This window comes from Cottoperca gobio, chromosome 19, assembly GCF_900634415.1.
Source record: "Cottoperca gobio chromosome 19, fCotGob3.1, whole genome shotgun sequence".
Taxonomy (NCBI): Eukaryota; Metazoa; Chordata; class Actinopteri; order Perciformes; family Bovichtidae; genus Cottoperca; species Cottoperca gobio.
Window position 1 is genome coordinate 18,385,891 of NC_041373.1, and position 14,063 is coordinate 18,399,953.

Below are 14,063 nucleotides of genomic sequence, written 5' to 3' on the forward strand. Positions count from 1 at the left end.
TCTGCTAACAAAGTGACATCATTGGTGGAGCTGGGTGATTACATTTACATTTTATAACAAAAGAGTTACTGACTGGAATATGTTGAATGTATGTTGTGCAGGTTGTGCACTAAGACATATCTAACTTACTTTTATATATTATTTTTACTGTTAAGAGGATCATTTAAAATAAAAAGTTTAATAAAAGCATATTGGTTGCAGGCCAGCTCACCAGCTGGCCGTCCTACGTAGCTGCTGCTGTGTTATGACAAACAATCCAGGCTTAGACAGAAACGCTGCGAGTCCCAAGAATTAACGTCAGAGCCTGTGCAGTAAAATGTCATTCCTCGGCTCGAAATCCTGGCTGGCCATCGCAGCGCCCCTCTGTTGTATTTACAAGTGTGCGTGCTCTACATCGGTAGGGATCAGGCTAGCACTAGAGACTCTCCTCTGGAAGCAATAACATGTCAGCTCACATTCAGAGATGTAAACACAGAGACATTAAACAAAGCCAGGCTACTTTATATTTATATTTATATATTATATAATATATATATATATATATATTATATAATATATATTATATAATATTATTAATATAATATATATAAATCTATATATGATATTATATATATTCCCAAAATTTAAATATTATATATATATATATATATATATATATAATAATATCATATATTTAATATATATATATATCTATAATATATATCTGATATAATATCTATGATAATTATTATATCCTTATATATATATTTATATATAATATATATATATATATAGAATATATATGATATCCTATATATGATCTATTATATATATATTATATATATATCTATCTGATATCATATATATATATATCTATCTTATCTCTATATATATCTATATATCTATCTATATTCTATCTCATATATATATATATATTATCTCACTCTATATAATATATATATATCTTCTATCTCTCTCTATATATATATAAATCATATATTCTCTCTTCTCTATTATATTAAAAATGATATAGATATATATATATATATAAATGATATATATATAAATGATAATGAGATAATATATAAATATAAAATGATAATAAAATGATAACATCTTATACATAAATCTTAAAAATGGTTGCACCAGCAGCTGAGAGACTCATTTTCCCACAGCGCCAAACATTAAGAGGACTCACGTGTACAGCACACAAATACAAGCCACGCCAGGGCAGAGTGCAGGACTAGATGCCAGGCCACTTCTAGGGAAGAGGTTATTCTGGGAAAGAGAATCTTACACTTTCCCTCTACCCGAACCTCACATCTCCCTGCTCATATTCTTTCACACAAAAAGGACACTGCAGTTGACTTATGTATCCTCTCCTGCTGCTCCGTGTAATCCAGTGGCCTCTCGTTATCACCAGTTTATCAAACAACAAAGTAGAGGCGTTACAAAGACTTGAACACGATAAAGCATCAGCCTTCATTTTCTCAGTGGTTTGAAGAAAGAAATGCCGAAGTCTCACAGTCACACCTCATTTATTCTAGAGAAGTGCAACATGTGAAGAGCTGCAGTGGTGCTAAAACTGTAGACTGATCATATGATGCAGTGCAGTAACAACTAAAGGATCTACAAACAGCATACAAGCATAGGAGCCAGAGGTTGTTAGTACTAGAATCATAACCATAAAGTAATTATGACAGAGAGTTTACAGGCACTTCAACCATCTGCAGTAATCTGATTAAATCATAAACCTTGAAGGAGCCAGACTTCCTTAAATGAGGTTAAAGATGAAGAGAAAGACTTCTCACAGTGACTTGGTTTCATGTAAAGGATGCTGACGGTTCTTATATTGTTAACTGTGATGTTTAAATATGACAATGACTTAATCTAAATCAGGTCCGAGGTTAAGGTCACAGCCAAAACTGGCCTCCGCACTCGAGCCGAGCAACACAGAGAGTTATGTTACGTAAAGAAGAAAAGCAAGTCGAGCTTTAACCTGATGCATAACTATAATACATTACAGATGTTTAAATGATAAAGGTGATTAAATGAGTCATCAGTATTCAAACGCAGCTGTCTCGCAGCTACAAACTCTCTCTCTCGCTCTTCTCTTAGGTAAGTGGTGGAGCGCAAGATAAGGTAAGTGTAATAGCGTAATAGTAAGACATGAAAGTATACTCTGACACAGAGGTCCCAAGCATGACTGTGCACTTTTGCACAAGCAGTGAGGAGAGAGAGAAGTCAGCGAGGAGGAGACAAGTTCTTGGAAGCCAACTAGGCTAATCCTCCTGTGCTCATCCGTCATTACATCTAAACATGCGAGTTTGTCTCTGTCCCCAAAGATCCCCCAGGCCTGGCACAGCTGCCTACACACACTGACTTTAGGAACACACGGGTGAAACAGTGGGCACGTGAGGATGGAAACATACGAAGACACTGCCACCGAGTCTCACAGCCGCTCAGCGTTGGCATTAGCGTTAGAAATGTTCCATTAGCAAAGCCTGTTAATGTTGCATGAGCTCATCATTTAGCACCGTCTGATCTGTTGCACAGAGACATGAACGCAGCAGCGCCTGACCACAGCAAACGTTTCACACACCAGCGAGAATGTAAAAGTGGTTAGAGGGCAGGAACAATACAAGGTTAAGGCGATTCACACCTTGAGTCACTCCCGCTGCCTTCGCACTGCGCCGGGACGCCAGACGACAGCGAGAGGAGCGGCGGTGAATACTAATGATCTTAAAGTTCAGGAGGGAACGAGACACATTCCCAGAGCTTTCATGGCTTCATGCAGCTCCTGTCACTTTCCCCAAACATGATGCCTGCCTCCAAAGGTTAGCAGTTAGCTGCAGGAATAATAACTGACAGCTGTAGCGTCTGTAGCGTCTGTGCTGTGTGCAGTGACAGTAACACGCCGGCTGTTTCTATGTAACTGTACAAATTCCTTCCTCACAGGAAAGTTTTGTTTCAGCTGTCGACAGCGACGTCTCTTGTAATGTTATAAACAAACTGCAGCTTACGTTACTGTTCCAAAGAAGGCTTGGAGTTGATGTTATGTCACTGTTGGCGGTCCTCAGACGCTGCAAAGCCTCAAATACACTAAACTTCAAAAGATAGAAGCAGCAGCTTCCAATCTGGCTGGAGATGTATTAGGTAACAGCAGCTGGTAGCTCCAGTTGGGGTCACTAGTTTGTGACCGCTAGTAATGCTATGGAGCAATGTATATATTAGTTGGTTCCAGTTTTGTGTACCGAGCACGCACATGAGCACGCGGGTGACTTGGTACACGATGCTGCAAATGCTTTTCACACTATTCCACTGATGATGCGAGAAATGCAACAACGTGGCAGCAAAGGCAGAGAAGAAGAAAACCGCCGGCATCGAAGCATGAGCGCACAACGGAGGTTTCCAAAGATACAATAAAAATGGCTTTGCAAATGTTTTATGACAAAGTGAAATGCATTTTTTTTTCAGGTCTCCAGGATGCACACGAAGAGTTTTGGGGAGTAATTTGTTTCTCGACAGCGAACAGATAACCACGACTACTTCCTTCCTACACAGGCCAGTCAAGCAAATCGCTTATCTTTAGAGGAGCCCCGTAAATTATTCCTGTGCAGCCATAAAGTCCTGATGTGAACCTGTAGATGGAATCACATGCACACAAATCACACGAGATATGTTGTGTCTGTACTGACTATGTGCAGCTCCCGATCGCCCACCTTCTTTCAGGCAGTGATAGACAAGTCTGTCATGATCCATGCTCAGTCCTGCCTTCTCTAGGTCTTCTCCCATTGGAGGAGAGCCCAGGGGGGAGGGCTCAAAAGACAGGCAGTGGTTGGTGTCCAGCATTATCATTCAGAATGGAGATTAATTATTTGGTAAACATTATTTGGTCCCCCTCCCAAGTCCCGAATGTTGTCTGTTTTGGCAGAAGAGGGCAAAAGAAGAGTCCTTGATGTGTCAAAACTGCACCAGCTGTCCCTCCAATTAGCCGCCCTCTCTTTCCAAGGGAAGGACGTGATTCAAATTCCTCAGGAGAAGCTCAAACAAGTCAAAGGAAATCTCCTTTTAGAAGCAAAACGTGAAGGAAAGAAATGCTGCAACTGCGTCTCCTCTTCTGTCCGAGTGCCTCTCTCTTCTGTATCAAAGTAATCGATTGGTCCGTCTCGGATTCTCTCTCTTTCGCTTCTTCCTCCTGCTCCCTCCTTCCCTTGCAGTGGCAGCCGGCGAGTCACGACAGCGCTGCTCTGCGAAAGGTTTCCCAGATAGACGGGAGGGGGGGGGGAGAAATCCACAGGGCGAGTCGTGAATTAAAAGAACAAGGGAGCGGAGGGGAGGACACTGAAAAGAGGCCAGCGGCGGAGGAAGAGCGGACAGCAGTGAGCTCGGCACAGAGAGAGACTGCTCTGGTTGCAGCTCCGCCGGAATCTCACACACACACACACACACACAAGTAGGGAGTGCTGCCGATAAAGTTCTCCTGCTCAGCTGTTGCCATTCATTCACTGTTACAGGCTGGGGGGGGGGGGGGGGGGGGGTGCCACATGCAAACTCCTCCCTAGCAAACACACACACACATACAAACAACGTGCAGAACAGAAGTCAGGAGACAATCTTCAACTCTTTCTAGACTCAACTTCTTTTGACTCATTTAAATGTTGGAACATTGTTTTATTGGATGAGAGGAAACAGCAGCAGGAAGTGTTTGATGACCTCAGTTGATTGGTTGATATTCTGAAACGCTGTTTGAGCTCTGTGCCCTTGAGGAGCGGCGCCTCAGTCGGACAGGGAGTCTGTGAAATATGTTTTGAGAAGGAAAGCGAGCGCAGAATCAAAGCTGACGCATCCTGATCCCATCGGAAAACTCTTCATTCTAATTTGTTTGCGGTCTTGTCCCACCACAAAACTGCCTCTGGCTCCCGCTGAATGCTGATGGTAAAACACACCCCTGGACCCCCTCCCCCTCTCTCCACTCTGTTTTAAATAGAAAGGCCAGCTGGCCATAAGGGGGCTATATTCAGCTTGGTATCACCTGTGCACTCGCAGGGTAAGGTTACTTTGAAGCACCCACATCACTGCCTGTAAATACACACACGCGCACGCACACACACACACATACACACGCACACACACACACACACACACACACACAACGTGGCTTTCATACCCTTCATTTCACTATACGTTACAGCACAGGGAGGAGTCGAGCCGTTAATAAAACAAAAGGCCAGAGTATAAATATCAAATATCAAACTCAGCACACTGTGTGACATCGCGGCTGCTCCTCGATCACACAGGTGACACGCACACACACACACACACACACACACACACACCTGAAGACTCAGACGGGCCCTTGAACAAACGTTGACTGGTTTCTACAATAACTGTCTGTTATGAGTGTGTGATTAAAGTCCACCTGCTGCTATGATTCACAGTCTGAGAAGGAAGCAGAGAGGACCACACACACACACACACACACACACACACACACACACACACACACACACACACACACACACACACACACACACACACACACACACACACACACACACACACACACACACACACACACACACACACACATTAGGATGTCGCCGTGTGGGTTGAGCCAATCTCAGCAACGCACACATCATAAACACACAGTCTGACAAACATGTCTGGTTATTTTCCAGCAAATGTCATTTTAAAAATCTGATTTTGTGATTTAATTTGTGTTTCCTACACAACTAAACGAACTCATGGCCCTGAAAGCAACATGAACAACATGACAGGACGTCAATTCACAGTTGATGAGTAACGTATAAGTTGTGACGGGCTGAAGCAGCAGTTTGAAGCGGAGCGTTTATGGTTTTAGGGCCAAGTCATCATAGTGTGTGGGAAGTGCAGTTATGTTCTTTCCCATGACTTGACGACACCTACATTTGAACTTGGTAGTAAAACTAATAACTTTTTGTTTTAAAAATGGCGTTTTAAAACGAAAACGACCCCCGTGCACGCAAGCGATGTAGCACTGGTTCAGAAAACGCAGATCACATGACCATTCATGTATAAAGCATAGTGGGGAACACGACCGCCAACATTAATCTAGAGCAGCTAGAGCGACTAAAGACAACATGAGGACTCTGTAGGCATGACTCCCAGGAGGGTTGCCCGTGTTTAAAGTATAAACCAGTACTTCTTTTACTACCACAACCTTTACATTCTTAACCTTTAGCAAGAGGAATCAGCTGTCTCAGTTCTGGCTTTGGAAACATTCCAGTGACGCTATTCGGCCTTGGAAATCCTTCTTTCTTTATCCGTCACGGAAAAACATCTCTGGGAATTTACCAAAAAAGAAAACACTGCTTCTTGGGCAAACGGACAGGATATAATTACTGTATAAGAGGTCTGTGACTGACTCAAGGGCTTCCTGCGGTGTGTCAATGAACAGGAAGGTCCTTATCACCCAGAGCTTCGGAAACATGGGTCGTTTTCTTGTAAAAATGGCATCTAATCACGCAGGTTTATGGAACAGAGATCGATCTTTTCACATCCAATCCTATTTAGACAGGCATCAGGGAAATACGAACGCAACACAGAAGCAAAGACGTGCGAGTACTTCATGTATACCCCAAATCCCAAAACATCAGCCACACAATTAAATAGCTGGAAAGCGTGACACATCTGAGAGGTTGTGATAGATAAAGTGACTACAGCCTGTTTTTTCTGGTCAAAGAACATCATGACCCTCTTGGCGCAGAGTGTCCTTCAGCAGGACCTTAATGAGGGAACCTTTAACTGTAAACTATATTCTGCTCTCCACTTACCACTGATGCATTGAGCAGTTTAGGCATGTTTTGTTCAGGGTTTAAAACATGTATATTCCTCAAACTAAGGTGTTTCGTTATCTGTACAGAACCTTAGTTGGCACCTCCAACACTCCTGAGTCCCCGGGTGTGCAGGCTTTTGAACTGATGGAGAACGCGTGCACCAAACACCGACCTAAACCGGCACCGCAGAGGAACCAACGGGGCCGAGCGCCAGTCTACCACAGGTCAGAGCAGCTGTTAACATACCAGCAGGGAAAACAGAAGGTGTTTTCTCCCCCCCTTCACTTCCTGGTTCCCCCCCCCACCCGCTCTTCTGTGGAATTTACCAGCACTGTTTGCATTTGGCTGTGACTCAAAACTGACATCAGGCCCCGGATTTCTTAGTGTTGATCCACTGAACTGCACAGAGACACAGCCGGAGGAATCTAGTTAGTGATATCTGAAGCGAGGCGCTCACACTGAGGAGACTCATGGCAGCCGTGTGTGTAATCACAGGGGAATCTGGAATCCGGAGCAGAACCCGAGTGTAAACAGAGCTGTAGCGATCCTGCACTTAATCACTTACTGTACAGGACTCACTCGCTCACTCTGCTTGGACTGGAAGAGGTGAACTCACCACCAGACACTCGTCAGACAACTTGTTTTGCAGATAAAGCAATTGTACTAAGTAAGTCCTTCTGGGATATCAGATGCTTTAGCTGACCCAACGCTGCACTTTAGTTTGGTTCCCGAGAGGAAACGTTGTTGTCTCAGAGTTCACAAAGAATCCTCTATTACCATATCAGGAGTCAAAGAAAGAGCTCCATCCACTACCGCAATATCTTCTGGAAGAATCGGAACATCTACAGGAATAACGGACGAAGCGAGGTCCAGGGTTTACAGAGTCAGACTGTTATTAAAGGGAAACTATAGTTTGTAGCTCCTGTTATCAAAGCTTGGACGATCAGTTATGAACGCAGAGATAAGCACAATCACAGACGTGATCTTACCTGCAATACCGCTGTTAATCCCTCATTCCCTCACTTCTACAGGATCACCTGACCGCTCACGCTGAACCTATTTCTAGCGCCATGTTCATAAAGTAATAAAATAAAACCCACATTGTAATGAAACAGCTCTAATCCTGCGAGACGCACTGGTAGGTCTATTATTACATAGAACGTAACGATGTGGAGTTTCCTAAAGACACCAAAGGATGTGTTGACGAACAAGACCTAACAAATGATCCCATGTTATGTCCTGATGTCTTGGATTTGAGTTGTTTTTATTTGACTTTAAAGCTAATGAAGTAAATAAAGTCACAGGGATTTCAAGAAGCTACAAATAAGCACACATGTGCAGAGTCAGAGCACTAAAGGACATTAAAGCCATATGAACACCGGCACATTTAGCTGCGAGTAAAGTAACAGAGTGCTTTAGAAATGGTCAAAGGTTCTTTTGTTAGGCGGCCATTGACCGGTCTGCAGAAGCAGCCGTCCCCGTGTCACACCTTGTCAATAAAAACTGGTCCAACTATGTTCTAATTGTGCACTGTTGAAGGAGAGAGAAGCATCTATAAGTGTTGAATGAAAGGAGAAGCATAGGCCAGCTGGCAGCTGTTAGCATCTGGTAACATAAACCTTCGCCTGTAAATCCAGAGAGGAGGAGGAGGAGGAGGAGGAGGAGGAGAGTCTGAGAGAAGAGGGGTGTTCCCTGTCCTGAGATGACGGCTTTGTAACAGACGGTTACATAATTCAAACATCTAAAAAATCATTGTTAATGGGAACAAACTCCCGAACCTCCTGCCCCACCTACAGAGGAAACTCTGCTTTCTTTTCTCCTCTAGCACAACAACAGACGCCCGGGAAGAAAACCCTATAAAACTATGAAGTGAGAGTGAGAGCATGAGACTGTACGTGTGTTCCTTCAGGTTGTTCTTTGGGTTTCTAATGACGCACCGACGTTTCATGGGGACACGTTTCTACTTGAGCCGAGCGTGTAAGTGAGTTGCTGACACTAAATAGCGTGTATTTAAGATGAAATGTCACAGAGAGGAAGAACAAGCGTTTCCATTTACAGACTCAAAGCGCTGCACACACCTTTGTTCCTCCCTCTCTGTGGTGTTTGCAGATCTGCTTTATTGCTGATAACAATGATCACCTTCGTGACAGACTGTCCTCACAGCGACCACGCATTACAGTCGGCTTGTTTTTACATCACTGAAGCTACAGTGTGTAAGAAATAACATTTATGATATATGATGACCGTATTTAAGATTGTTTTATTGTCGTCTTTTAAGCTTTTGTTTTTCATTATTACATCGGGATAGCATTGTGAATAGCTGTTATTTTTGCCATCATAATCGTGACATGAAATGTGTACATCTTCCCAAAGTCTCCTCAATTATGCTCCACATGCATCCCAAATGATACATCTTGCAAAGCTTTAGCAACACGTTGCTTCCACCTCATGCCGTCATCAACAGGGAATGTTCCTTCTGCACATGGCTCTGCATCTGAGTCACTCTCACAGCACAACAAGCTCTCAGTGACTGCTGCTACATCCATCTCTAACGCTGACGGCACCTTACTTGGTGTTTCAGAGAGAGTCAGACGCTAATGGCTGTTGTATTATTCAGAAACGCCAGATGAGTTGGAGACAAAGCACAACGTAAACCAACTAGAGGAGACACGTCTTCTGTCTGTGTGGTTGTGTGTTTCCCCGCTGGCTGCAGGAACCTTTAACTGCGTGTGTGCGAGACTCACGTACGTTAAAAGTAGAGCGTTGTAGTGAGTTCTGTTGGGTTGAGAGCAGAGTAGTAACTAAGACATTATGTTTTTGTGCACAAAGATGAAATGATTCGATTTTGGTGGTTGAAGGTCGAAGGTCAAGGTCGCAAAACACGTTTTTGGCCATAACTCAAGAAGTCATCCGCTAATTTCACACAAATGAAATTTGAAATGCAAAACGCCAACAAATAAGAATCCAAGCAGAATATTTAATTAGATTAAAACATGTAGTGAATTAGGAAATGATTACATCTATCTTATTTAAATAAATGTTGACTTTTGGAGTTTACAAAGCTCTTGGAAAATAAGCCGCACAGCATTTGAACATCGATTTAAAATATAAATGTAGAAACTTAAGTATCTGTGCTACAAAATCACCTTTTTAATTTCCTGCAATGCAACACAAGACTGCTGCTGTGACTTTAAAGCATCATGTTGTAGCATGTTCTCTGCACAAGATGCTGCATGAATTGTAGTGTCGCTACCCACAATACTGCTTATAAATGTGCACATGCGAGCTGTGTGTGCTGCAGCTGTGCCCGAGCCCCCCACCACAACACGCACACACGTGCTAGCCTAGACATGTTCGCAGTGTGATACCTGTGGATGCACATGCAGGAAAATGTGTTTGCATGCTCAGCGGCTCCATGCTGCATGATTTAAGACTCTTGCGAGCTTGCATATTATAAGATGCGTGTCTTTAAAGATCACTTGGCTACATGAGTGGGCTTGTACCTGTGGGTGGTGCAGGCACAACGTTCCTGTTGCTACGAGCAGACCTGCGGAGCTGCTGAAGCGCTTTTCTTTAGCTTCAGGCTACAGATCTGAGGCTGTTCTCTCTCTCTTCTCATTATCTGGCAGGAATTTACTGGATCACAAATCAAAAGATGCAAGTGTGTGTTGGTGCACACACACACACACAAACACACACACTGTGGCTACCAAAGCCTGTAAGTACATGTCCAGGTCTCAGCAGAGACATGAGTTGTGTGTGTGTTTTGTGTGTGTGTACTGGTGAGTCATGCAGAGTCCGTGGGTGTGTGTGGTGTGCTGGACACATTTAAGATTCAAGCCTCTCATCAAAATTGCTTTGGTTGCATAAATATGTTGCCTGTATGTTTATTAGACTGAAAGATGTTGACATTAACCAACAACTACGACATTTTCTCTCCTGCTGTTGGTTTGTTTTGGGAATATGGAGATTATCTAATGAAACACAACTCCTTCCTTATGTCCTACAGTACTTTTACTTTTTCAATTTAAATTCTTCACTTCTTTCGACTCCCCTTTTACATTTCCTCATTCTCTTCCCTCGACGTGCACATTCCTCCTCTTCCTTGCCATCTATCAGTTTCTCCATCTCACTCTTCGTGTCCTCTGCCCTCCTACTCTCAGCCTGACAGAGTGCTGTTGGGCCTCTGCTGCTGGCAGCTTCCCAATCCGTTACATAACAGCCCCATCACCCTCCCTGAATCACTGCTGAGCTAAGCTAGCTTCGGACAGGCTATATATCTTTCCATCTAGCTACTGCCCTGCGGCAGAGCGATCACTTTAGCATTTGTTATTTCTGATGGTAACGGATCATTTCTGGCTCCCATCAAGCAGAGCACTAATGACGCAACATCGCAGTGTAAGCTACATCTATTGTCATTATGAAGGGCGGGGACCAGGAGGGATCGTTATCGCTTCATGTTTCCAACAACACAACAACATTTAGTCTGAAGCTTTCTTCTCTTCAGCGCTTTCTAAAAAAGTGCTTTTCTTTCTCTGTGCTCCTGGTGGCCACCTCGCTCGTATCTTGTTCCAACGTCCAACATTATAGTGACTTCACTGTGACAAGAAGAAAAGCAGTCAGTAAACCTGCGGTCGCCTGTGTGTCTGCAACAGATTTTCATTTCAAGCCACACAGCCGATGAATTTCATCTCACGGTTTGTAAAGTGGGAGCAATGATCGGCGAGATCAGCTGTCGTGTGGTTTGGTTGGAACCAAAACTTGCAGCCGCAGCGACACTTGAATACAGATCTCTGTTCGCTCGATGCTGGAACACGTTAAACAGTCTTGTTGCATTTATCATCACCGCAGCCGTAGTGTCAGGAAAACAATCTGTTCCGACTGAAATGAGAAGCTCATTCAACTTAAATCTGGAGCAGAGTCTGGGACGCCTCTAACCTACCCCCTCCCTCCAGACTCCGTCAGTGAGCCCGGGATGATTTCTCTGTTCCTCTTCCCTCAGCTGACCCCCAACTCTCCAGCCCAGTCTGGATCCTGGCTGGCAGCCTGTCCTCAGGGAGCAGCAGCCTCGGCCTTTAGACCAGTTCTGCTCAGTGGACCTGTGAAACTGGCCTCGCTGCTCCCGTTTGTTTTTACATGTCCTTTCCTCTTACTATGTTTGTTATGTTTGTTATGCACCAAAGCAAATTCCTTGTACGTGAAAATGTACTCGGCAAAGAAACCGGATTGTGATGCGTCCACAGAAGATAATGTTTAAAGTTAGTAGGAGTTTTGCAGAGCAGCACAAACAAGTCACAATAGCAACACTTGAGACTGCAGAGTCAACATTTACTGACACATGCGAGCGCTCGCACCACACCTGCAGTAAGCAAAGCTCAGCTTAAGGTAGACTTCCGACATTGTCATCATTTTCTAAGGACACCAAAAGAAAGCAGAAGACGGCGTACTCAAATGAACTTTACCTGACGTGATGGTCATATTCCTCTGCACCATGCTGAAGGGAAGCTTCACCCGCCCGGCAAAGATTAAAGCTTCATACTCCCGGCAACAAAAGCAACAACGAATATAGTGTGAAAAAACCCAACAGAGGTAGAAGACTGAAGAAGTCCAGCAAGAGAAAAGCCACATTAACAACGTTTGTTCCTCTCACCGGCAGCTGGTACTCCACAAGCAGCAGTGCACCTCACATTCCCTTAGCCTGGGCTGACCGTCTACAAGTGTGTGCACGCCCCGGCGGAGAGGGCGTGTGTCGCTCTGTGTGTCTGCCCCTTTCTGCTCCCTGGATAACAACAAGGTCCACCCAAAAAGGTTTTCCGATCTCTCCCTGACAACACCTTTTGTTTCACTCCTGCTCCCGTGTACTTCAACACTACACACTCTTGGTCCCTCCGCCGCACTCTCTCAGCGAGTCAACATTGAAAAGAGAACCAGTCTCACCTCCTCAAGTATAAGTAACACTCCCCCCCTCCTTGCTTTCCATTATCCCCTCGCTTTCCTTCTGTTGCCTCTCTGAGAAGTTGTGCAATGCTGCCATTTCAGACATGACCTCCCCCTCCTCTCTTCTTCCCTTTCCTCCTCCTCCTCCTCCTCCTCCTGATGCAGCCCACACTCCCAAACTCGCTTCTCCACCTCAAAGTTTTGAATGATGTCATTCTCATAGCGGAGCCGCTGTGGAACGATTTGTGACTGTAAGACATGTAAATTGCTTTTAAGGCTTTTCTCCGTTTACGTCACAAATGACACACTTCTGCACACGAGGATCTAAACTTCCTCCTCCTGCCAACATGCCTCTCTCTATATATAACAGACACACAAGCGCTAAACAATAAATCTCCCAGTGCTTGTGACTGAGGAAGGACCCCGTGTGCAATACACACATTGCATAACTCGGCGTGACAGATGCAGCTTTGATCATCTTTATTATGTGGGCATTCCATTCTCGTTCACGGCCACACACGTCCAATGTGCATGCAGTCACATGCAACACATCTCTCCAAAGCATCTTCATGTCGGACCAGGAGTGCCTGCAGCAACATGTCCTGCTAGAGAGTGAAATGTGTATCGGCCAACGAGAGCAGCGGTTGTTTAAATGTGGGAGCTGTGGCGTCAGGCCGAGAAAGAGTCTGTCTTTGGGTATTTCTGTACATTCGGTCCTGTGACAGGTAGTCACGGGCCACATTTCTTAAGTGACCTAAACATCACTTGAAATGTTGTTCATGTCTCACTGTGCATTATTCTCTGCCACTGCCGGACCCCTCCCTAAGAAGGTAAATCATTTACTGGTCCAACCTTGCCTTACCTTCCTCTCCTGGCAAACCAACAGCAGGTCAACGCGCTGAGTCTGCACAATAACATGGGAGGACAACGCCCAGATAGGAACAATGGCCTCAGTGGCTGCCACTTGTGATAAAGCGTATGTGTGTTACAGTTACACAGTCCCACGTCTCACTGCGGCTGCACAATTAATCAAATATTAACCACAATCACGATTTTGTCTTCCTTCAATTAAATGAATTAGATTGACTTTGACATGCATCGTTTAAAATGCGTGCTCCATTCATAGAAAACTCCGCTGCATATTCAATCAAGTGCAACCAGCCGGTGATAGAGATGATGAGGCTTCACTCCTGCGGCGCTGTCATGCCGCTGCACACGCAGCCTGCAGGGGCCTGAATGCTGCGGCTGCAGTTCAGAGTATAAGAGTAATATTCAACAGAGAGCAGACGTTGAAAATGAAAATGCACTGAATTCATGTGAAGAAGAAAC